Raw genomic sequence first — 26,431 nt, 5'->3', positions numbered from 1 at the left:
AACTTGGACATGTAATTTAATTTCTTAGGTGCCCAATCTCTGAATTGTGGGAATGTAAGAGATAATCTTCAAACCTTCCTAATCGTGTAAGCTACTGATAATTAATATATATTTGAAAATATACTAGAAATAGAATGTGCAATATAGGATAATGAATTGCACTCAAAATTTTACAAACAGGAATGTTTTGTTTCACTTCTTATCTATGCACACAAGAACATATTCCCCAAAATTATATATCTCAAGATTCTTTCCATGGAATAGAAGTGTTTGATAGATGTGTACAGACCCTTATAGTAAGCAACTGTTCTCCATCAATATGTTTCATGTGAATATTCTCAATCACTCAGTGAGGGAAATGGGCACATTCAATACCCCTTTGGAAATGAGAATATTTTGCCTTTGAGAGTTTGAATGAACTCATGTTTGTGAGTGTATTTGTCTTCCTCAGGACTCAGTCACTACTGTAGTGGGTTGAATAATGTCCCCACGAAATTTATATCTACTTGCAAGTTCACATTATGAACTACACATAGAGTCCTTACAGGTGTATAATTAATTTAGTTAAGAAGAGGTTACACTGGTAAAAGTGGTGCCTTAAATGTAATATTACTCCCTTATACGAAGAAGGGAAAAGACAAGGACATGGCTGGGTAATGGTAGAGATAGTGCGAAGGGGGAGGGAATGGGATGGCTTTACAACCTACTGGTGGCAAATCCTGGAGGTGAGTAAGCTGCCATGATAGAAGATTAGATTTAGAAAGAGGAATGCTTAAAGTTGAGATTTGGAGGGTGAACTTATTGGTAATGGTTTTGACAATGAGATTCAGTCATTGAGGTGAGGTGGAAGAAAAGATCATTTGAAATGCAGAAGAAAAACAAAATGAGGAGCCAAACACTTTATACTCATTTCTAAGGACTGTTTCTAAGACAGTCCTTGGGTGTGGCTGTGTATGTCATCTCCCACTCAGCCTGGAAGGACAGACACTGTGTCCCAGCTGTCTTCATATTACTAGTGCTTGTCATAATCCTGGTGTTGAAGAACTCAAGAAGAGCTTGCTGCAGGACTGAATTATTGGAATTATTAACATATTATCTATTTCTTATTAAACTGATTTCTAAAGGAGTTTCTGCTCCAAGTAACTGGTGCCATGCCAGCGTGTTAACACTCATGATGTAACTGGAAGTGGACAAGAACAACACACACACACACACACACACACACACTCACACATACGCACTTAACCAGTGATTCTGTATTTTGGAAAAGCACAGTGTAATGACACATAAGTGACCCAAAGTAATGCAAGCAGGGGGAGAGGTAGTGTGTCAGTCTGTGACCCAACGCATCAGGATTCTGCTGTCAGCAGGAGGTTTCATGGCAGAAAAAGAGGTTGAAAGCCACTTTCTCCATAAGTAGTATGTTTATGTATTATTCACAGTAGCAAATAATTGCAAAATGTCAACATTTCATTTTCCTCTTAAGAGCTTCTTTTGATTAGTGACCTAATTAACCATTAAGAAGAAAAGGTTTTTTAAGTGTAAATATGAAAAGAGGGAGTGTTTCCTAGAAGCAATTTGTGATCTTAAAATGTCACAGGCAGGCACATCATGGAGGTGCTACCAGCCAGCACTTTTCAAAATATGACTCTGTGTCAGAAGCGTGTGGTGTGGATTGTTTGGTTTGGGTTTTTTTTTTTTTGTCTTTATTCTGAAACGAGCAATGCAAATATAGATATGGTTGCCCGAGAGATTTCCTTCCCTTTTTGAAAACCCTTCAACATAGTCTCTGACAGCCTTGGAAAGGTTGTTTTTAATCTATTTAATTTGAGGCTGTATTCTCCACAGATAATGACACATTTTCTCTTTCACTTCATGAGTATATATGAAAAAAAAATGCAGAACTGCCACACACACAGCACATTCACACTTACCTACGTATATAAGAAATGCACAACTAAACACGTCCATATACACACGTATAACACACACAATACAATGCACACAAAATGCACCCATGACACATATGAACATACTCAACACATACACACAATGCACACATTGTATGTGTATGCTCTCACAATCATAACACATGCATACTTCGACATACTGATACAAACATGAGACCCACGTGTGTATAATCACATGGCATATTTATATATGAATTTTAAAGGCATCTCCTGAAGACCTTATTTCACATGTCAAAGTGTGACATCTCCTGGGAGATCTCAGCTGGAAACATTTCTGAAACAGCCCTTTCTCACAGTTGACAGTAACCTGACCTTTCCTGCCAGCTGCCCACAGGGACCAGGGATCAGCAAGATGCATAAAATGGGAAAACACAAACAAACAACATCTAGAACCATGTAACTTTCTTTTAAAAAGATCCAAGTCAGTTTTAAGTATAGTCTACCTGACTTCAACCCCATAACGAAATAATGAAGTTATGTTATCAGAAAAAAGATATAAGAATCCCTCTTTAGGGGGAGAGTCTAGAAAATACACCATATTATACAAAATAACACGGACTAAATTATTTTATAAATTTTACTACAGCAAAAAATGCACAAAATCTTAGCTATAGTGAAACCCATCAACCTGTTCTGTAGTATTTTACACACACCCCCCCCCACACACACACACAGTCTTTGTAAATAAATCTTTCAAGGCAAGTGATTTCTCTTTCTTTTTCCTTCTGAACCACCAAGTATAAATGGCATGTGCTAATAATTTTTGGTGAATAAGTGAATCTCTCTTTACGAATAAGAATTCGGAGTGAATTAAAGCCTTGAGTAGTATGTATACTGTGTGACTCATTTAGCAACTACTGAGACGCTACCACATGCCAGGCACTGCACAAGACCTTATTAGGTAGCAAATATGAGAAAATCCCCGCTTTTCAGGACCCCCAGGCTAAAGGGAGAGACACAAGTTACAGTAATTTGAGGTCAGTGGTATAAAAGAAGGCACAGGGAACCACTAGAAAACAAGGAAAATCCCAGCACACTCCTCCATCTCAGGTCGTTCCACACTCCCTGAACACAGCGTAATTCCTAGAAACAGGCACTCAAAGACCTATGAACAGAGACAAAAACAGTCACATGGATGGCAAGGAATCAGAAATACATACTATAACATCACAATGCCTGTTGAGCATTGTAAACACACACTTAGCTGCAAATTTCCACAGGAAATATAAACTGTTTATGAAGACTTTCCAGATCTCAGTTTGGATAGTATCACGCTCATCCAGTTAAATTCTGTAAAGCCAACTTAACTATATTGGGATGACTATGCTCCCCTATTTCTATTTCCTATTTGTGTCTCTACCTTAGACCTCCAGCTCGTAAGGGTTCCTGATGCTGAAAGTCTTTTGCATGTCTATATGGATATGTATCTGCCTATGCCTCTGCATATGTACATGTCTGTCTGTCTGTCTGTGTGAGTATATATACACCTATGTATGTATATAGGCATAGCCTCCGGCTGTTTGTTCTTGATCAATTAGCTCCACTATGCACCTCTGAGTGTCTGAGAAAGGATCATTCCAGAGATCCCCAGACTTCCCCTGGTTCAAACACTGGCACTTGCAAAGGTCAGGAGGAATAGCTTGTGTCATACCTTCTCTTTGGGAAAGATCATCTCTAGAAACAGCAGAAGATACCCTTATAAACAGCAGAAAATGCCCCTATGAGGTTGAGTATACCCTCATGCAACGGGTGAGGCCATGCATTCTGGTTCTGAGCAGGCAACCAGTACCCATTATTGGGAAAAATGACCATTCCGTCCTATACTTTTAGCAATTGATCAATTTTATCTGGTCTGTGCCGTTTCTTTACTTTTCAGCTTAAACCTATATTTGACCCTCAGCCTATGGACTCTCTAACCATGTGGATGAAGGTAGTATTGTTAAATACTCTACTAATGAGGTGGAGACAACATGCCTTACCAATCACATGTTGCTAATGACAGCTCCTTACTCAACTGCTGAAAAAATATCCTTAGAAAATTTAGGCATGTGACAATAGTGACAATACTGACAAGAGGAAGGCCTCAGCAGGTGGTCCAGCAAGACTATTCTCGAAAGCATCTTCTTGCAGGCAGCGCTAATTGAGCTACCTAACATGTTCAATTCCGACTTTTGCCCTAGAAGATGTTTTTTTCCCTTCTGAACTTTAGGTAAGAGACAATGGACCAGTGAAGATGAACTAAAGCTACTCTTTCCCCTAAACTTCGTGTAGTGTCTTTGCAAATGGAGATTCCAACCGATGCCTAAGCCCCTCGAATCATTTTATTTCATATCCATAATTCTCTCAGAAAGCTTTGGTAATCCATGATGCAAGCATGACATTGCTGACAGTACTACTGGTAGGAGGAGTACAGAAGTGTAACGCCAGGTGTTAAAAATTCAGGAGAACATCAGTGGGGGAGAAAAACAAAGCCGAGAAAAAATGTCGGATGTACATATTAGAAATTCTCTGGATTCTGTCTGTTAAAGGAAAAGGAAACTTATCTTTAATCGTTTGTAAAAGGAAAGAATTAAAAGAAACAAGGTTTTTGGTCCCAATAGCCTCCTATCTCCACCATCCACAGGGCTCTATTAGAAGCCTGTGACAGCCTCTGCGTGGGGAAGATAATGTCACTATCCAGAAAGGCCCAGCAATGGGCTGATTTTTCACACATGCTTCAGACTCCTGTAACCAGACAATGCCCAAGCAGGCTGTGCAGAAGGAAGATTGGCAAATCACGAAAGCAGAGACTGATTTTCTCCTTTATTGCCTAAAAGCAGATGAAATAATCCTTACATAACAAGCAGCCAGCAATTCTGTACCAATTGCCTGAGCCTCAATCAGTCTTTCCTCATGGTTATAGTATCTTTCAGTCTGATTTCAAATCTAACTCTCTTTTGGTTACTGAGCAAAGCCAGATGACTCCTCGGAGCCCCTGACTGTAGCATGTGAGGGAAGATGCCCTCACTAAAGGCCCTTTTCATCCTATCAGCGCTGGCTAAAATGCCTTTTATTTTTATATTCTATTAGTTACTGCTGAATGTACATCAGTTCCTAGGTTAGTTGCTGCAAAACTCATGTCCCCAAAGATCTCCAAGAATAGATGCCAGCGATCGTTAGGCTCACCAATTAGTAATTTAAAATTTATGGAAGTGAGACATTTAAAACCATGGTTCCTGTGGACACAGATGCCCATAGCAAACTTACTCTTGGAGTAAAATATCTATCTTTTTGGAATGATTCCACTTGTATTCTGTTCGAGGATAAAGGGGAAAATGTCAGTTCTTAATCACATCTTCTCCTTTCCTAGAAGAAGTTGGTCCAGGAGGTCAAAGCTGCTGCAAGACTGACACACGGAGTTTCATTTTGCAAGAGGTGCAACCCTATGCTGGTTTGAGAAATGCGGCCACTGCCCTTTCTGCTTTATCTACAGAATTTACTCCTAAGCTGTCTATTTCTTTTCACCTCCACTGACACTCAGTTGAGGTGCCATCACCTCTCAGCTGGACATCATCAAGACACGTGCAACTGGCATCGCTGCTATTATTCTTGCCAATCTACAATCCTTTCTCCATAGCAGCAGTTACTTTGAATTATGTCACTTTCATGCCTGAGTCTCACCAATGACTTCTTATTTCCCCTAGAATGAAATCTAGCTCCATATCCCAGCTACGAGTGGCCTCCTAGGCCTCATGATGAACAACTCCCTGCCTTTTCCATTATATTCTACTCTCCTTGGCTTTGTTTGCATTTTTACCAACAGAACCCTTTAGCTCTATTTTTAGGCTTTGCACGTGCTATTACCTCTGACTGAGCCAGTACCTCAGTATTAGTTCAGACACACCCTCTTCAGGGAAGCCGCCTCTGATCCCCCATTTAGGCTTCACTACCTGTGACATAAACCTAAGTATTACCTTTATAGTACTCAGTGCTGATAGGAATTGTGAGCGCACAGGCAATGATGGTTACCCAATGGTATTGTCTCTGTAAATATTTAATGAAATCTGATCTGAACTTCTATCACGGAATTATAACTTTATTAGTATAACTGTTAAACTTTGATATGCTGTCTACATCTAAAGTTGTTCCAATCACATAATCCCATGGTTGAACATTGAGTTATTTGGAAAGATTTTAAGATACAATGTTTTCCAGTAAAAAATTCTAGTATGCTGTCAAAGCACATGGCCTGCACTAGGCAAAGAATAACATGATTGTGAGCATAGAATGGACCAGGCTCCTAGCAATATGCCATAAAAACTTGCCACTCCGATGATATGTGACCTTTATAGCTTGTAGCTTTTAAAATCATATTCTTACCCAGTGCTGCATGTCACTCTCATTAAAATAACAATTAACCCTATACACTGCTGAGTGGCATTAGTATCTTTTACAAGAAAAGCACATGATTTCATTTCATGCAAAATGAATATAAAAGGTCATGCAAATAACTCAACTGTTTTCTTTCTATAAGTCACCATATGAGCTGGAAGAAAACCAGCACAACTTAATTCACAAGAACATAAGCCAACACCTTCATGAGGAAGATTAAAAAGTGAAGGAAATAGAAGCCAGAAAATCTTACCTGTAGAGAGGCATGCAAAAGATGCAGAATTAGATACCGGAAGCCATGTATGATAGATGGATGGAAATCCCAATCTGTGCATGGGTGAAAATTCAAACATTCCCCAGACAGGATGGATTTATTCTTCTGCTTTATTAAACTCAGACTCGCAGCCCTGGGTCATTTGCATTTGCATTAATGACTTTATATTAATGCAATAGCTTCATTACTGCATATAGCCATTATTTGATTATCCAATTGACAGATAGGTGTTCTGTTTTTAATAATGATAATAAACACATTTGAATTTGAAGGTGTTGGAGTTAAGCTAACAAGTCCAACAACTATTTGGAAGTCTTAGGAACAGGATAAAAAGAAATATTTTATTTATAAATAGTTGACAGAGAACTCCATTGTGTAATCTCATTTTCATAAAAATGCAAAGACAGGAAGGTAGTTGTATATTTCAAACTTCTGACTTATTTGGAAATAAATGCTATATGGCATGATTAAAAACCTAATTCTGTGTTGATTAGGGTTTGAATTCAGAAACTGTTTTCTTTTTCAAGTGGAAAAATCATGGACAATGTCCTCAAATACAAATAGATTTCTAATAGATTCCTTAATATTCCTGTAACAAGTGTATGTTGTGGAAATAAGCCACACAATTTAGCACTTGATTAAAATTGTGCATAGGAGTATCATTTGTCAGAGCATAGTTTGATAGATGAAATAAAGTATTAATAAATGTGTATATTGTCAGAAAGACCTTCGAATTCATATAGTGCAACTTCCCAACTAATATGAAGCCCTCATACGGCACAGATAAATATGGTCATTTAGTTCAGCTATAAGATTTCTAGTTATGGCGTCACCATCATGTCTCACATTATATAACTCTAAGTCCAGTGGATCCCTGCAGCACATTCCTTTACCCTCTTTGGCGGTACTCACTATATGCATTCCTCTTCTATGTACAACCCTCAAAATATTTTGAGAGACCTGTTTTCTGACAAACACCTCAACGATTCCTCATAAGATAAAGTTTCTAGTTGCTTAATTAGAAAACTAGTTCCTAGTTCAATGTCTTTCCTGAATTCATTTTTGATGGGTTTGGTTTATAACTAAAATATGGTGTGTGGAATTAAGTGCAGTTCTTTAACCATGGTCTATTACTTTTTTGATGTCAAGGTGCCATAATTCTAGTAATGTAACTCAAATTTTGTCAGTCTTTAAATAGCAACATACCTCATCATTGGCCCGTATTATCTAGCAGTCAAAATATCTCTTATTGTTTTTCTAATGATCACATCTAAATCTTGCAAATCTCTTCACCAGAATGTGGTGATTGTACTTGATGTAAAGTCTGAAAGAACCAACATGTGAACCATCCATGCTGCCTAGTAGAGCCTCCCCTGATTTCCCTACTCTACATTCATCGATCATTTGGTTATCTGATTGGGTTTGTGTGATTTACACTCTTTTATATACCCAAAAGGTTTACTTTGTCTCTCCCAGTCTTCCCGAACTTTTAAAGCTCATATCAGGTGTTTCTATAATGTCGTATTTTCTGATCAGGCCACTCCACGTGTCCTTATTCTTTCCTCTGAATTTTCATAGCAAAAACCATCAATTCCCTTTGAGATTAATCACACATAATTCTGCATCACAATGGAGCTTTTCACAAATACATTCCTTGACAGCCCAGCTAGAACATAAAATGTTTGAAGGAAGGGATCTTCTGCTTTGAATTTTCCCTAGACTGTTGCAATGAAGAATCAAGTAAACAAAAGCCACTTGATAATTGCTTGACGAGCAGTAACAAAAATGAAAAAGATTTGTCTATCACTGTAGCTAAGAAAAAACTAGACTTGGGTCTTCACCTTGAAGGGACCTTGTCATAGATGTATGAAGCTTCTTCTCCTTTCAGGTTGATTTGATCTTGGGCTTAAGTATTGGACTGCAGAAGGCATTACACAGGGAGAAAGTAGTTCTAATCATTATTTCTGGATTATCTACTCTGCTCATTGTCAAAAATATAATGTCACTTGTTCAACATTTTCCCTTGCTATACATACAGCATTTAAACATGTTTTAATGTAGGAAGATGTTTGCATAATATAGGTCTTGTGGACTCTAGGTATTGTTCTCTTTTTCATGAAGTTTCCAAATCGTCACACAATGTGGTAAGTATGAACTGTTCTAACAAGCACAAAGAATTAAACCTTAGCATGTGTTTTGTAGGCACAGGTTTTAATTTCTGAAAACCCTGAAAGAATCAAATTTGACACCAACACAGTGTCTTTTCTCATATTCACTAAGTATTAGTTGAGTGGCTGAGTCCCGATGGGTGTGAGTGGGGGTTTACAAACTACTGCCTAGGATATTCACGACTAATTAATTAAATCCTTCCTGACACTATCAGTGATGATACTGGTAACCCTTAAATGCACTTAGATGGACTCAAATATTGTAATGATTAGACATGCATATGTAATTCCAATTAGGAACATGGCAGAGTGATTCTAGGCACACATTTCTAGTAACTTTTCCCTATACCACCTCATCATTCTTTCTTTCAAAGTAGGTAAGGACTTGTATTTTAATAATAATAATTCTAAGAATCTTCTAAAAATCCTAAGAATGAGCTACACACTGGTTCTGGATTGGCTGTGACTTTAAATTACACCTGTTGGGTGGTAGAAAATATCCTCCAGTCTCTTTTATTTATATATCGGTTTGGGGTGATAATGTTTTATTTTGACTTATTTTGAGCTTCAGCATTTCAACTAATTAAGACCAAAATAGTCAAACATTCTTATTGGCTTTGCATTTGAGAACAGTTTCTTGAAAACCTGGCTTGGATCCAAGGCAGGTTCCCCTCTCCCTGGGGTGGGGTTTTAGCACCACAGTTTTCTACTGCAACTCTGATGCAAGCCGATAAGTCTCAGCAAGTTCACAAGGTTTCACATTCTATTAGAGAAGAAGTACAAAGGAGCAACAGAATTAGAGACAAATGATGTGACCAAGTGTCACAAGAAGGTTCATTAAAAATTGAAGACAAAACCTGTGAAACATTTACCTAAAAAATGTTTGCATCTTCATAGAAAAAGGTCCATTCCGGTTTCAGTGACTGATTTGTGAGGGGTTACAATGACACAGTGAAATGGCATTCTTTGTTCACTGAAGCTGCTACCCAAACACCCCGAATTTTAAATCTCTTTCTTTTTGAAATACATTTTTCTTCTCTCTTTCTCTGAACAGTCATCGAGAGGCTTAATTAATGAATTAGTATTTGCAGAAATCTTTGATATTCCAAGATGAAAGGTTTTGCGTAAGGGTAAAGTCTCAGCACCAGCAGTAAAATGTCCTCTTGATGACAGAATGCATGAAGTGTTAAAGTGGAATACATTTGACAACTGCAATTAAATAGGTTTGATCCTGTTTTCCTCCTCTGTTTTTATCATGTACATTATTCCAGAAGATACGAGGCTAATAGGAAAGGTAAATTCTCATTGGCTAGAAATTGTTGAGATATATATATATATACACACATACACATTCCCCAGTGGTTAAGGCAGGTGGAAAGTTTATGGGCAGCCTCTTTCTGGGGCCATAAAAGCTTCCTTTATTTCAAATTCTCTTTTTACACCAGTTGCTATTACTCTGAAAAGCTCCTGGCATTTGGAAGGCAATAAGCAGGGCATAAAATCCATTCTTTCCTGAACAGGTCCCATTCCTAGGACTGCTTTTAAACTAACTAGTTTACAGCAAAGAAACAGACAGCTGGGTCTCCTACAAAGGCTCTCAGGAAAAGCAAGGGACGGGGGACCTGCTAACTGCCTAAGTGCAGTACACGGGTTGTAGATAAGTTACCGAGGATCTGTAACTCTTTTCTTACAGGAGTGAAATTCTTTGGATCTAAAATATGATTAAGTTGACAGAAGTGATGTCAGTTGTGGATATAGGAAATGACTTTTAAGTTCCCATTTTCTGCAGAATACCTCTTTCTTGGTTTAGGCTCACCAAAAGGCTTTCTTTTGAGAAAATCCCAGTGCTAGCTCCCGCTCAAGTTGGGGTAAGGATGTGAATGAATGTAGAGTTGGGGTAGATATTTATTGCCTTCCCAGGACAATAAATTCAGTGCTCTACTTGATAAAATGAAAGTCCACATTGTAGACTTGTAGTGTGAAAATCGAACTGAAACACACCTCACTGTATGTACAAATGTCTGTATCAGGCACTGCTACCCACCCACCCAGAAACGAGTTTTTCCTTGCTTCCTCAGAGGGAATGGTCATCCGTATCTCTAAGGGAGGCTGGACTACTCAAGAAGACCTGATTGATTGGAGTCTGGCACAGGAGACACATGTGGGCATCAATGGCTGGGATTCTGGAAAAGACTTTATGAATGTAAATAATAAGCGCCTGATAGATCTAGTCTTGAAGTAGCAAGACCAGTTTCCAGAACCACAGTGAAAAATATCTAAGAATAGAGGCAACTCCCAAGTCAGAGATGACTTGGAAACTGGGCCTGAATTCGGACCAATTGCCTTAAGTTGTACCTTAAATTGGATCCTGTTCATGCCTTCCGAATCACAACAGTACAAAACTACCTCTTGAACACAGTGCCAGAACTACAAGCACCTGACAGCTGAAAGATTTAAAGCTTCTCAGTTAGTAAATATTTTAAGAGAAAAAATTATAATAAATTTATGAAGTGAGTTGCTCCAGGAGGAGGATTTTTTATCCCTCAGTTTCTTCTATACGCTTTTGTGCAATAATAATAACAATGACATTTACCTGTCATTACTTGGTATGCAAGAATCATTGGGCAGCCTCCAATTCCATTTTTCAGGGCAGAGGAACTGAGAAATATGTTCCAGAGAAATGGAGGGGAACCTGCTAGCAGAGTTCAGGGGAGGGGATTAAATGCAAGGAGTATTTGTATTTCCAAGAGGGCTTCATGTCACCTTTCAAGAGGGGGTAACTAAAGGAATTATCAGGAGATAAAATTGATAGAACCACAAGGGGAGCAGGACATGTGGCCAAGGACATGGTTGAAGTATCGTGGACTGAGGGAGAGAAAGGCTCTCTCACTGGGGGTTGGTGATTGGCCTAAAACCAAGGTTTCCTAATGCTTTCTGTTGCCATCTGTAATCTGAAAATGTAATGTGGGCTGATTTTCTTTCTGCTCACTTAAATTGCTTCCTGCAATGTTGCTTTGGATGATTGCAAGTATGGCTATGCTATAGATAATTTCTGCATAAATGAATTGACAGTTTACTAGCATTAAAATACATATTCAAATCCTTCAAAAGCTTTATTCAAACCCATGAAACAAATGGGGTCTCTATGGGCAAAGGCATATAGAGACAGGCAATTCCATTACAAGCATTGAATAGACACTGTCTAAGGCTGTATGACCCACAGCTGGCATTGTTCAACTCAAGAAATTTAACTTGAGGCTGTACTTCAAGGTAATGAGTTATCTAGGAAGTTATCTAGGAGTTAATCCCCTACTGTTGTTAATTAGAAATAGGTAAGGGCTGGGTCCCCTAATACAATGACCTGTTGATAGAATAAAGCTGTGCAAATTCGCCAAGTCCTACATTTTGGGCTTCCACTTTGCCCCGTCATTAGATTTCTAGAAATGGAAATGTCCATAGATGAAAGTTAAATTATAGTTGCTTGGAAGTCCTTGGGTGCATGGTTGGGTTTGAGGGGAGGGAGGAGGTGGTTTGGGAAATACTGCTTGCTCCCTTAGAGCCACACTAATGTCATCTGGCCAGACCTGAATAAAGCAAAGACTGTTTGCTACCTATGTGGCTATGTGTACAGTAAAATGATAATTCTTCCCATTTATCACACTTGGCAATTTGATAGATTTTGAAGGAGAGTGTTCATGCATTTTAGATGAAACGTCTGGTTAAGGGCATTATCTGTTTACTAGTTGACTAACACATCAAACTCCTCAAGCTGGCAAAGCTCTCTTTCCACATCACTGGCCTATGGGTGTCCTTTCGTTAGCTCTCAGCTCTTTCCACTCCCTATTTCAGGCAGTTGTGTGACATTTTACTCTCTTCAACCACCTCCTTCAGTTTTCTGAGACTGATAAAACAGTCCTGGAGAGTTCACTTTGTAAAAAGACTTTGTAAAAGAATGCTTAGGCTTAGGAAACAGTAGAGTTACTTAGAAGAGATATTCTCAATGTCCCTGAAATTGCATTCTAGAGTGGTTAATAAACTTTGCATAAAATGTGCTTCTTCCGTTCAGGGCATGTTTATCTGCTCTGGGTTCATAGCTTTTATGTCCCGTCTCATTATCAATGCATTCTGATAATGCTCAGCCAAGAAAGTAAATTTGCCTCACAGTATGACGATGGGAAAATATGAGCCCTCAAGATGATTGTTTCGAGAATTAGCAGCCTCCTGCCAAATTCCTCAAGACTTCGATCAAATGTTTTAATTTGAAATTTTATGATGATCTGCATATTTTGAGTACAAACGATAGAAACTGGAGACTCCATGTGGCTATAGTCTGTATTCATGTGAAGTCACCTACGTGTCTTCGTGTCTTCTCTTAGAAATGCATGGCTGATTTAACCATCAGTTTTTGTTTTCTCCAAGTACAGTAATTACCAACTTACTGCATTCTCTCTTACCAAATTTCAGATTCTTGTTATCAGCCTACATAGTCTCATTGCAAAATCTATGCTTCAAACATTAGTGACTATCAAAAGTTTTAGTTAATATCTTTATGATAGTTAAATAAATAAATAAATAAATGTTTGCATAATGCAACATATACGATGCATAATTGCAATGGACATTGCAAAACCAATTTGTCATTGTAAATTTTGCAGTCTACACTATAACATAGCTTATTTCATGTCTGGAAACCAGCTTTTTCTTATTTCTGAATCTCTCTCTCTCTCTCCCTCTTTCTCTCTTTCACACACACATATTTGTAGAATATACAAAATTTAACTAAATTTAAATAATTACCAAAACCTACTCTTATTTTTTTATATTCTGGAAATCACTCTTCATTAAAACTTGCCTTTAAGGAAGCATAATAAACTTAAATGAAGAATCCTTCTGACAAGACCAGTCAAATGAAGTCAATTAAATTTTAACTTCTTCAACAGACCTCAACATTGGAGCTTCGTATTTCTTGACATGAAGCCAAGGTTAGTTCTGGTTTTAACAGAGTTGGTCTCCTTATAACTATTTTAATAAAGATATTTTTGAAAAATCTTATGACAGGCCATCAGCCAGAATGATACACCTCATTATCAGTAATCAGTATATATTTTAGAATGAGATATATGACTGGTGTATGTGTGTGAACAGATGTACCTTTCATCTTACTATTCCTATTTTGTTCAGGATCTTATGGAAACTAGAAATAATGGTTACATTCCTTACAGTATTTATAATAATTGTCATATCTCTAGAACGAATCATCTTCAAAACACTTTATAATGAATATGCTCCTATTGCACTCTGGAGGAATATAAGGCACGCTAAAGTGTCTATTTTATAGTTATTTAGATCTGGATATGGGACAGGTTATTTACTCAAGATCACCACAAAATGGCTGGGACTGCACACACTATCAGCTGCAGAAGAGTCCAGGAAAAACAGGGGTTAGTGGAACACATTTCATCATGCTAGTTTAGTATTTTGCTTTTATCTCTAACATTGGGATATATTCACTAAGCAGAAAACTTGAGACAGAAGCTGTGGAAACACATATTTTATTCCTCAATAAAGATTGTTGATGCTGGCATACAAAAATAAACAAAACAACCAATGAACAAATACAGGGCAATGTGTTCAAAACCTACAGTGGGTGCTTCCTGAAAAGTCAAAGAATGTTCCATAAGAATGTGATTCTTGTGTTTCGTGTTCCCTGGGGCATGGGACTGTTAATGGGGGTGGGGGAGCAGTGAATCTGGGCCGAGAGTATTGCATGCCTGGGGGCACAGAGGAACAAAGGAAAAAAGGATCTATGGGACTGTGGAAGGGCAGAGGAGCTAGAGATGAGGTATGAAAACAGGCAAAGTCATTGGAGGACCTGGGTGACCATGCTCAGTAACTGGGTAAGGTTGAAGGGCAACAGTGACAACTTGACCAATTGCAAAGAAAGCATCTCACAGTGAGGTATTGGGAAATGATGAGGCTGGATGAAAGAATAGTATGGTCCTGTGTGAAAAGTATTTGTGGGGGTAGACAGGAAGAGGTGGGTTTGACATGATTAACAGGGACTTAAAGATTGATAGGAGAGTTTAGGTGACATTTGATTTAATGTCCAGACCAAGACACTTTTGATAATTCATGGAAAGTGTATCCCCAATAATTATGCCAATATGATAGTCATCAACCAGGACCGTCCTAGGTGACCAAGGATGTATGCTCGCCCTCAGGGTAGGGTCACACCTGTACATTCTTGCCAGCTGCAGAACCTGGAGACTAGAAGAACACATCCTTGGCCGTGTTGTTCAGGAAGACGAGAAATCTGACAACAACTTAATTTATTAATACTCACAGGAGCCTTTGCATTTTAAAAGACTCTATTTGAAGAACTGTAATGCTTTCACTCCAAATAATCACTTTCTAATGTTTGCCTGGGCTTCAACCCAGATTCATTAAATTAGAACTCTTAGGGGTAGAGCCTGTGCATTAATTTTTTAAAAAATATCCACAGATGTTTCTGATGTAGACCCAATGTTAAGAACCACTGAATTAGAATATGATCTTCTGGATAAAATTGTTCACTTCCTCAATTCCTTTGTATCAGTTCAAGTTCTTAATACATCACTTTATACTTAGTAGATTATCAACATGAATTCAGTCATTTTTTGGTAAACAAGGGACTGAGTCCCTTTGAAGGAATAAATAAGACTCATTTGTAATTGGCATATTAATTGTGTGTATGCAAATGCATGGTGCTAGGCTGTTTGAAAGAAAATTCTTTCAAGTGGTTAAACAGACCTTTATAGAATCTTGTTTACATGATTAATTTATTTAGCAAACTCTTATTCACAGATAGCACAAGGGCAAACTTCAGTCCCACCACCTTCTAAATGATCACAGTATCTGTATTTGTGGGGGTCCAAATTAACAAGTTTTTACAGAACAGATTGGTGGACTGTCAAGACTGCCATACCAATAGAGGTGCAAGACTTTTTATTTATTTATTGTTTTTAATTTTTTTTTTAACATTTATTTATTTTTGAGAGAGAGAGAGACAGAGCATGAACGGGGGAGGGGCAGAGAGAGAGGGAGACACAGAATCGGAAGCAGGCTCCAGGCTCTGAGCCATCAGCCCAGAGCCTGACGCGGGGCTCGAACTCACGACCGCGAGATCGTGACCTGATCCGAAGTCGGACGCTCAACCGACTGAGCCACCCACGCGCCCCAGTGCAAGGCTTTTTAAACCCAGAGAATAAGTGAAGTTTTCCTAGATGGTAGCTGATCTACAAGATATTTGTATTTCATACTGCTAATAAATGTTCATTAAAACATGTTTCATTATTAATTATACGGACTAGCATTCAGAGCTCCAGTAAATTGTATCCCTATTACAATAAACGTATTTAATAACAGAAGTTCAGTAGTGACGTGTATTTTCATAAAGCGGTTTTATTAGGTATGTCATATGGTTTAAACACCACAGAAGCAGACCTCACAATGCACGAAGATTGTTTAAACACGTCAGAGTGGAGATTACTACATTGCTACGTGATAACTGATCACAAATTTACAATTACCACTTTTATTTTACTGTATCAAACATTGGTCTTAAAGCACGATGAACTGGCCATTGGTATTGAATAGCTGATAGGCATTGTCCATTTTGTATCTCTGAGCCAATACATCATCTGTAGTTACCTGTGGTTCTATCTTGGCCACACATTATTAAGGTATGGTAAATCATCCCTGCCCAGAATGGGAATTACACTGGGGCATCTGGGCAGTGGACTCTCGAAGCAGTAACTACTATACCCTTAATAAACTTGAGATTTACTTAGACATTACAGTTGCATGTTGGGGGAATGTCACCAGTATTGAGCTAGAAGAAAATAAGCCCCCACAAAGTTAAATGAGTGGCCCTAAATTACACAGCCAAATCTGGCAAGCAGATAGGGACAAAATAAGCAGAGAGAGGCAGCATTATGTACTGTGCTCAGGAGATTCAGAGGGCCAAGGAATTACAACTTGCCTCTGCAATCTAATCTACAATCCCATGACAGTGGTCAAACTATTCCACCTCCAGATTCAGTTTTCTTATACGTAAAGTAGACTAGTCCTCTCTGCCTCGCCAGCCTGATGTCAGCAAAAGGTTCACTGCAGGGTCTGGCACTCAGGAAGCCTCAAACTGTGTGAATTCCCTCATTTGCCCCGAGAAACTGCGTTTTTTTCAACTTGCGATCCCTTCTGCTTTCTACCTCAGTTGCTCCTCCTTGTTCTCACAGAGGTTGTGTTCTAGGTTTATTATTTGTTCCTGGATGATAGTCTTAAGAGTGAGTCCTGCTGATGGTATTTTGGGATATTGGAAAGAGCTGCCTAGTGAGATAGAAAATCTCCCACCTCTGAGGAGGTTCTCAGCATGACCTGAATCCAATTCAGAGAATATTTAGAATATAGGCTCATAAATTGGTGAAAACTTTGAACTCAGTTGATTTCTAACTTTGCGTCATAATTGAGATTCTCTGGTGACGTTTCCTCGGCATCCAGAGTTAAGAGGGAACATTGGATAAAATTTGGTCTGACCAACTAACTTAAGTGGAAGGGTGCCTCCTTCGTTTTCTATTTCCTATGACTATACTCATGCCAGACACAGGCCCTAAAACAAAATCTCATTTTACAACTGAGGGGCTTTGGAGACCTGGAGAGGTGGAATGACTCTTCCACGTTCTTACAAACTTACTGGCAGAAGACAGGATCAATCATTGCTATATTTTATACAGATGTTGGAATATGTATTGGACCTAGAGCCCCATATTGAATATTTAAATTGCTATTTTTTAAGCCTGTTCTCATCCAGACCTCAGTGATTCATTGTCACCTTTATATGTGAGGGTTCATGGGGTATGTGTGTTTATGTGGGCATTTAATAGTTTTTGTTGACTTTCCTAGGAAGAGACATACAGGTATCTTTCCTACTTTTTTTTTTTTTAGGTCAAAGCTTTTCACACTTGATTTCAGTTTGTTGAGAAATTGAAATGTGGTTTCTCTTTCTCTGAGCATGATATAAGCAAGGTAACATAAAAATAAACAAGGAGATGGTCTTCTTTTAATAAAGCTACCTCACCTTTGCCAAAATGCCTTCTTGAGTTTGTAAACCATAACTAAAATATATTTTAACCTAAACTTTGAGACTCCTCCCCCACCCTTTTTTTTCCTCTAGTTTGGCTGCAGGGAGGAAGCACTCCCATTCGTAAGCCTTGGCTGTGAGTGGCTTGCTTCAGACACAGTAGAGATAATTAGCTGGGATAAGTATCCAACAAGAGGATTAGGCATTCATATGGATAAGAATAACATCTGCAGTGACATGATAAAAATGATACAGACCATTAAATCGCATACATCAGGGCATAAACTGATCACCAGCTGAGGTCAGAAAGAAATCTCCCCTCCTGGTATAATATTGTACAATTAAGCAAATTTGAGAGTTTTATGCTTTATTTTAGAACATCCATTATCATGTAGCCTCAAAAACAAACTCTAAGGACCTTGACTGTCTTCTTTTCAGCATTTCCAGTGGCCTGAAACATTCAAGGTTTACACCGAAATCCTTGCTGTCCTTACTACCACGGACATCCTCAACACATGCCTCCAAGGCCTTCATGCTTCTGTCACTCCAGTGAATAGTGGTTTGGTGCTCTCCTCTCTCTTGTGCTTGTCCTCTTTATGGTCAATAACATTCATTAAGGAGACGGATGGTCAAAATTTGAAGTGTAAGCTTATGATTAAAAGTTGGTGTAAGTTTCAAAACTGAACTCAAATTTGTCTTGAGTTCTCCTTCCTTCATTCATAAGATCTGCAACATAATTAATAAAATGTAAATGAATTAATTATTTAATGATGACCTACTATGTGACACACATTGTTCTAGGTGCTAAGAATTTAGCACTGAATAAAAAATTATTTCCCTCAAAGAGAAGACAGATAATTAAAGGACCAAAAAAGAAAAAAAAAAAAAAAAGACACTTAGAAGACATGAACAACACTAGAGCCAATGAGACCTAACAGACTTCTATAGAATACTTCGCCCAACAACAGCAGAATATATTCTCCTCAAGTGCACTCATAACATCTGCCAAGACAGGCCATATGCTAAGCCATAAAACAAAACTTAATATATTTAAAAGAATAGGACTAATACAAAGTTTATTCTCAGAACACAATGGAATAAAATTCGAAATTAATAACAGAAAGAATTTGGGAAGCTCACAAATATTTAGAAATTAACACATTCTTAAATGACTATTAGTCAAAGGAAAAACCAAATATGTTTGAAAATATTTTTAAAAGAACGAAGGTGAAGACACAAGCTTATGGTATATAACTAAAACAATTCACACAAGAAAATTTGTAGCTGTAAATGCCTATATTAAAAAGGAAGGAAGACCTCAAATAAATAAGCTATCTTCCTACCTTAAGGCCCTGGAAAAAGTAGTACAAATCTACCTATAAAGCATATGGAAGAAAATAGTAACAACTAAAGTGGGTATTAATAAAATAGCGAATAGAAAACAACAGAAGAAAATAGATGAAACCAAAAACTGGTTCTTTGAAAAGATTAGCAAAATTGGCAAACCTTTAATTAAAGTGATCAAAAATGAGACTCAAATTATTAGAATTAGAAATGAAAAGAGACACATTACTACTAACCTTACAGAAATAAAAAGTGTTACAAAGGAAGGTAAATAACTGTATGTCAATAAACTAGGTAACAGTTGAAATGTACAAATTCCTAGAAAGACACAAACTACTGAGATTGACTCCAGGAGAAATAGACTATTTGGACAGACCAGTAACAAGTAAAGAGATGAATTAGATTATCTACAAAGGAAAGTTCAGGCCCAGGTGACTTTACAGATGAATTCTTCCTAACATTTAAGAAGAATTAATAATAGTTCTTCAAAAATTTTTCCTAAAAATAGGAGAATCATTTCCCAACTCATTCTCTGAAGACAGTTTAAACCTGAAACAAAACCAGACAAACACATAACAAAAAATAAGTCTGATATCTCTTAAAACACAGACTGCAAAATCCTCAACAAAATACTAGCAAAGTGACACCAATAACATATCAAAACAGTTATACACCATGTCCAACTGGGATCTATCCCAGGAATGCAAGGTCAGTTTAACATCAGAAAATCCAATACATCATATCAATAAAATAATTTTAAACACCATGATTATCTCCACAGAGGTGGGAAAATCACTGACAAAATTCAACGACCTTTTATGATAAAAATATGCAATGAACTAGGAATAGAAGAGAACGTCCTCAAACTGATGAAGGGAATCTTAAAAATGAAATCCAGCTAACATCAAATTCAATGATGAAAGACCGAATGCTTTCTTCTTAAGATCAGAAACATAACAAAGATATTTGCTCTTGCTACTTCCATTCAACATCACGCTAGAGGTTCTCACTATGGCAATTGCATAAAAAATATAATTAAAAGTCATCCAGATTGACAAGGAACAATTATTGAAGACCTAAATGTAAGAGCCAAACTATAAAACTCTCAGAAGATAACATACCAAAATAGGCAATTCTATCTAAACAAAGTAGATTAGTGGTTGCTTGGCGCTGGAGAGGGGATAAGAGGGGGATAGGAAGGAGATAGTTAAAGGTACAGGGTTTCTTTTAGAGATGAAAATGTTCTAAAATTGACTGTGGTAATGGTTGCACATATCTGTGAATATACTAAAAAACTATTGAACTGTGCACTTTAAATGGATAATTTGTATGATATGTAAAATATATCTTAATGAAGTTCTTTTGACTTTAAAACAACACATTACTAGAGAACCTGTCAGGTGAGGTTGAGCTTTAAAAAGAGATGGTGATGGAGACGGGCTGCCGTTTTCAATCTGGAGCACAAGGATGGCTTGCTCTTACCAGCTTACAATGAATGAAGCCCCATTTTTAATATATGTTGGCACTGTACTCTTACAACATTAAATATGGGAACATGTCTTCTCATTCTTGTTGACTTATATATATAGTAAATGACTTCTCTGAGGGATCCATAGAAGTGAGAAGAAAAGAGAATTTGAATACTCTCCTAATAATTGAAGATGATCCATATGTTCAGTATAATAAAAGTAGAATTCTGATTTATATTGTCTGCCCACCTCCTCCATTTCTTTCTTTCAGTCTTTCTTCTTTTTCTCCTTTACTTCTGCTTTCCTCCTCTGTATACTCCTCCCCTACTTTCTTCCTCTTCATCCATTTCTATCCTATGATCTTTTACTCCCACCTGCTTTTCTGTTTCACTTTAGTGTCTTCATTTTCAGAATCAAAAAGGAGTGAAAGTCAAAATGGGACATGTACCCAAGCACAATAAGCCAAAAGTCCCCTAGTTAACTTACTTGTATATATAATTTTTTTTCCAGAAAAAGTAATTTGGTGACTTGAATTATCTTGATAGGTTCTTGTCTGCTTCCTCATTATATAAGATACATTCATAGTTATAACCCAGGACTTCCCAACCTCAGCACTATTGACATTTTATGCTGGATGATTTTGTGCTGAAAGGATCTGTCCTGCGCATTCTGTTAAAGAGCACTCCTGTTCTCTGTACAGAAGACACCAGCAGCATGCCCATCTCCAACCTTGACAATCAATGACATGTCCAGATATTGTCCAACATCTCCAAGAGGCAAAATCACCTCTTGTTGAGAGCCATTGTAAATTAAGTCTGCGAGAAAAGCTCTTTTCTTGATTGGCTCGCATTGCTTCCTTTCTCTCTCCTGAAAGAAAAGGAGGTTTTGGAAGAGATGTACTTAAAGCTGAGAGAGGGCTAAGAAGGTGGTTTGCTTTTCATTTTATACTTTTACAGGGTACAGATCCAATGACCCTATGAACAGGAATGGGAATTTTCACTTCAACATTTTAATCATTTTCCTTATGTGGTATTTATGTTCTATCATCTTTGGCTTCCTGCAAATTCAACAGTATTCATTTTTTCCCCTTCACTTCTTAGCCCCAACGTATATTGTTGAAAAAGCAACACATTAAGTACTTTCTGTTGGATTATGGAGATAGCTGACATTCAACGTTTGAAAGAATGAACACAAATCTGAAACAGAGTCTAACAAATAAGCAATTTTGTTTAGCTATGTCTACTAGACCAGCAGCAATGGCTTATCTAAAAATGAATTGTGGGGTGCCTGCAAGGCTCAGTCAGTTAAGCTTCTGACCTTGGCTCAGGTTATGATTTCATGGTACATGGGTTGGAGCCCCACATCTAGCTCTGTGTTGACAGCTCAGAGCCTGAAGCCTGCTTCAGATTCTGTGTCTTCCTCTCTCTCTTCCCCTCCCGACTCTCTCTCTCTCTCTCTCTCAGAAATAAATATTTAAAATTTTTTTTACAAAAATAAAAAATCAATAAATCAATAAAAATAAATTGTGATGTTGTGGTAGATTCCCTTCCCTAAGGAAAGAAAAAAAAAATCCTCAAGGCAACCTGGTTATACCCTTACGTGGCAACATCCCTCAAGACCTTGTAACATGAGACCACTTAATCAGACTATATGTTTATATGTTACCATATATTGGAGACAAAGAAGTAAAAATATGTATAAAAAACTATGCCACATGGAGTTCCGGGCATAGTTGAACCCAACTGAGCAGTGCCTGCAGAAATAAAGCTGCTTCCTGGAAAGAAAAGCCTCGTGTGTGAGAATCCTGCTACAATATAGCTCACAGTCTCTCCAGGACTTTATTCATTGCCTACCTATCAATAGCAACTGCTTTTCCATCCCCTCTATTTCAATCATCAGGGCAATAAATACTTACTTTGTGCCTACTGTGTACAAAGCACTACAATGGGGGATGCCTGAGTGGCTCAGTGGGTTAAGTGACCGACTTCGGCTCAGGACTTCCGCTCAGGTCATGATCTCACAGTTTGTGGGTTTGAGCCCCGCAATAGGCTCTGTGCTGACCGCTCAGAGCCTGGAGCCTGCCTCTGGATTGCTGTCTCCCTCTCTCTCTCTGCCCCTCCCTTGCTTGCACTCTTTCTCTCTCTCTCAAAAACAAGTAAACATTCAAAAAAATTTTAAAAAAAACATTACAATGGGCACCCAAAACATTTTTTTTAAGTTTCTTTTTTTTATTTTTAAGAAAGATTGGGGAGGGGCAGAGAGAGAGGGAGAGAATCCCGAGCAGGCTCTGTGCTGTCAGCGCACAGAGCCGGAGGCGGGCTCTAACCCAAGAAGAGTAAGATCGTGACCTGAGCGGAAATCAAAAGTCTGTCGGGGAGTGCAGGCTTACAGGAGGTTAGGTGAGCTGTTTTGCAAGACTTACGATTGGTACTGGCGGAGTTAAACTATCTAACACCGGACTGGCTGTCTAAATAACAGGTGATACATTATCTCTATTTCTATATATAGATTCTACTTCAAAGATCATGTTAATTCTCCAAATGTGGAGAGTTCAAATTCAAACACAAGACTGTGGTTACCACCCAACTGTAAATGACCCCATGTTCCTTAATATGGCAGTTAAACTAAAGCATACCTGCAAAGGGTGGGGATGATTTCCTTAAGGTCAGTGTGGCAACTTCCCCACCAGCCACCAACAGAATATAAACCAGAGTTTCCAGAAAGTCAAATCACTGGTTTTTCTAGAAGCCACACAGATTTTTAGCCAAATCATCCTTGAGACAGGGTAAGGTCCAACCTTAAGCATCAGCAGACATTTGTGTAAGGACTTGCTATTCCTGCGTGCAATTTTGGAGCTAGGCAAGCAAAATATGCCCTTTGGGGTTGGAGTAGGAAAAGATCAAATGAGTAATATTTCAAACATTTTTTCTTTTGAATTAAAATGCATGGTTTAAGCCATATTTCAATTATCAGCTTGACATTACTCTTTAAGCAAATGACTAGAGTTAACAAGAGAGCTACTACATTTTGAATACATTGATTTTCTGCTTGGTCTAAACTCTAAATAGCCGATTAGAAAGCTGTGAATCAGACAGACTCAGTGTACCTAATACATCCTGCAATATATTACAAACTGGAAACATTCGGATCTTTGAAGGTGAAATGAATTAAAAGCACATGATTGTTACAACTTCAATATGTAAATAGTAACGACATACTAGCTCTTATCTGGCAATTTAAAAAATAGTCCACATTTTGTTATGCACGTCAACCTAATGCATAAAACTACTGAGCTTAAAGGTATAAAGAAACACAGATTTATTTTTCAAAAATGACTGTGAAATGAAATGAATACTTAATTGAACAGTTTCCAGTTACAGAATATGCTGATGTTGCCTTCCATTATTTTCATAAGCAGCAGGATATTTCTGCCACTGTGTCTCTCACTTCTATCTTGGCATGACACTCTGGTTGTCCACATTTAGCCTGGGCCCCCATTTTATCGATCAGAGGAATATCTCATCAGCTTAAATAGTATTCCTTGAATTAAGAATTAGTTGTGTTTGCTTAGCTCTACTCCCAGCATTGACAATGTGACCTTGGGGAAATGGCTTCACCTCTCAGTATCCCGTGTTTCTCTATCTATAAAATTATATTAATGAAATGATAGCACGTACCATGTCATTGAGAAGGGTAAAAGGTGATTATAACTGCACAGGCTTGTTGTTGCAATTATAATATTAGGAAAAGAATCCATGTACTGTTTCTAAGCTCTCCTGCTTACCAAACACTAAAAAGTATATTTCACTATATTTTGGTTTCTGAAATTTAAACCTTGTAATAGAATTGAGAAAGTGGAAGGAGACTTTATCTATTTGATGTGATTATTTAGCATATAAATTACATTTATTGATGCAAAGCACCTCCCAGTAATTTTTCCAAGCTGTTTTCCTCATACAAATCCAGGTATCAGAGGGTCTTTGAGTTAAGGAAACTCAAGCATGGACGATTTTAAGCCTAGCACAGTAGATAGCAGCATACAGACATGGAAGCAAATCTGGAAGGAATATTTGCACCTTCAGCTGCCTTGGAGGGAAAGACATTGTAAGTCTTGTGTAGACTCTGTCCTTACCCTTAACTTTACCTTTACTGGCTCTTACCCTATCCCTGGCAAACCTTCCACTGCCTGTCAAATCTAATTCCTTTATGCCTCCATTTTACTTCCGGAAGAGCCAGGGGAGAATTTTTTCTCCCATCCAGTTTCCCAGGCAGGCCCAAGAGCTCCTGAAGTATGGCCCCCACTCCATACTGCAGTTCAACTCAGGGCTGTAGCTTCAGGAACCCAAAATCACATTCAGGTTTTATTGATTAAAAACAAAACAAAACAGTGATACATTGCCCTTCTCATGGTTCATTTGCGATAGATCTATTTGAAATAGATGAACAGCTTTTAAGCCAGATATCAGAATCTTGGGGGAGGAAAGAGTGGTGCATTGGATAATTCCCATTCATTCAAAATCATTCTGCCTATGCAGTCACGAATTGAGGTCAGCTATGATATTGCATCATTGGAAAAGTGAGATGGAAGCAATCCAGTCCACTTGGCCAGGCTCCACTTCAGGAATTAGCCATGTTTTGCTTGGATGTGTTATATTTGAACAGTCTTTTGTTTCAAAGATAGTTAGAAAAGTTTGGAGAACACAGAAATGAAAGCAACCAAATGAAGGAAAATATTTTCTTTGGGGGCATCGTATAATCAGGTTTCTCAGTCTGTAGAAATCAAAGCTGAATAGACTCAAAGTCTACAAGTCTATAAAATTGAAAAGAATAGAGAGAGGATTGAGATATACTTATTCATCAAATTCCAGAACAAAGGGCCCCCTTTGAAGCTTGAAAAAGGAGGATTTAGGATAAATGGAAAGAACTATTTTTTAACACAGTGGGGGATAAACTTACGAAACTCATTATCCCAACTACTGCTATTCATTAAAGATATAAATAGATACAGAGACAAAGATTCATTCCTGAATAAATATCAGTAATGGGTTACTAAGGAACGTTCAGGTTTAGTTCAATGATTGGGAACTTTTGCATTATTGTCACCCATACCTGGTTTTAAATTCTAGCACAGCCCTTACTGGTGGGATGACTTAACCTTCCAAGTCCCAGTTTGCATTGTGCCATCGAGATAATAATTGGACTTATATTTTAGACATCACTGGGGTGATGAAATGAGGCTAAGCGTGCTAACTTCATGGTAGCACGTAATGACGAAGATAAAGGAAATGAAGAAGATGAAGGCAAAGAAGAAGACAAAGCAGATGAGGAAGAAGGGGGAAGAGAAGGAGGAGGAAGGAGAAAGGGTGGGGGAGGAAGAAGGAAAGAAGAAGAAGAAGAAGAAGAAGAAGAGGAGGAGGGGGGACAGGGGAGGGGGAGGGGGATGATGATGATGATGATGATAATAAAATCCTTCCAGGTTGATGTCTTGTCATTCTCAACTAAATCTTATACACGATATTTCTGACATTTGCAGGACAGTCCTACCCAACAAAGAGGTACACTGTTCAGAATGCAATAGAATGCAAATAGGGCCCCATTCGAGAAACACAGATTTAGACCAAAGATCTTCATTGAGGAAAACTATTCCATACTTAATCATCTTAATCATGAGTTACTAAGCTCTATTGACATATACACACAAACAAATGTATGCATGTATA

The sequence above is a fragment of the Acinonyx jubatus genome, chromosome D3, assembly GCF_027475565.1.
Source record: "Acinonyx jubatus isolate Ajub_Pintada_27869175 chromosome D3, VMU_Ajub_asm_v1.0, whole genome shotgun sequence".
In the NCBI taxonomy this organism is placed as follows: Eukaryota; Metazoa; Chordata; class Mammalia; order Carnivora; family Felidae; genus Acinonyx; species Acinonyx jubatus.
The sequence above is the reverse complement of the archived record's forward strand: the minus strand, read 5'-3'. Positions refer to the sequence as shown.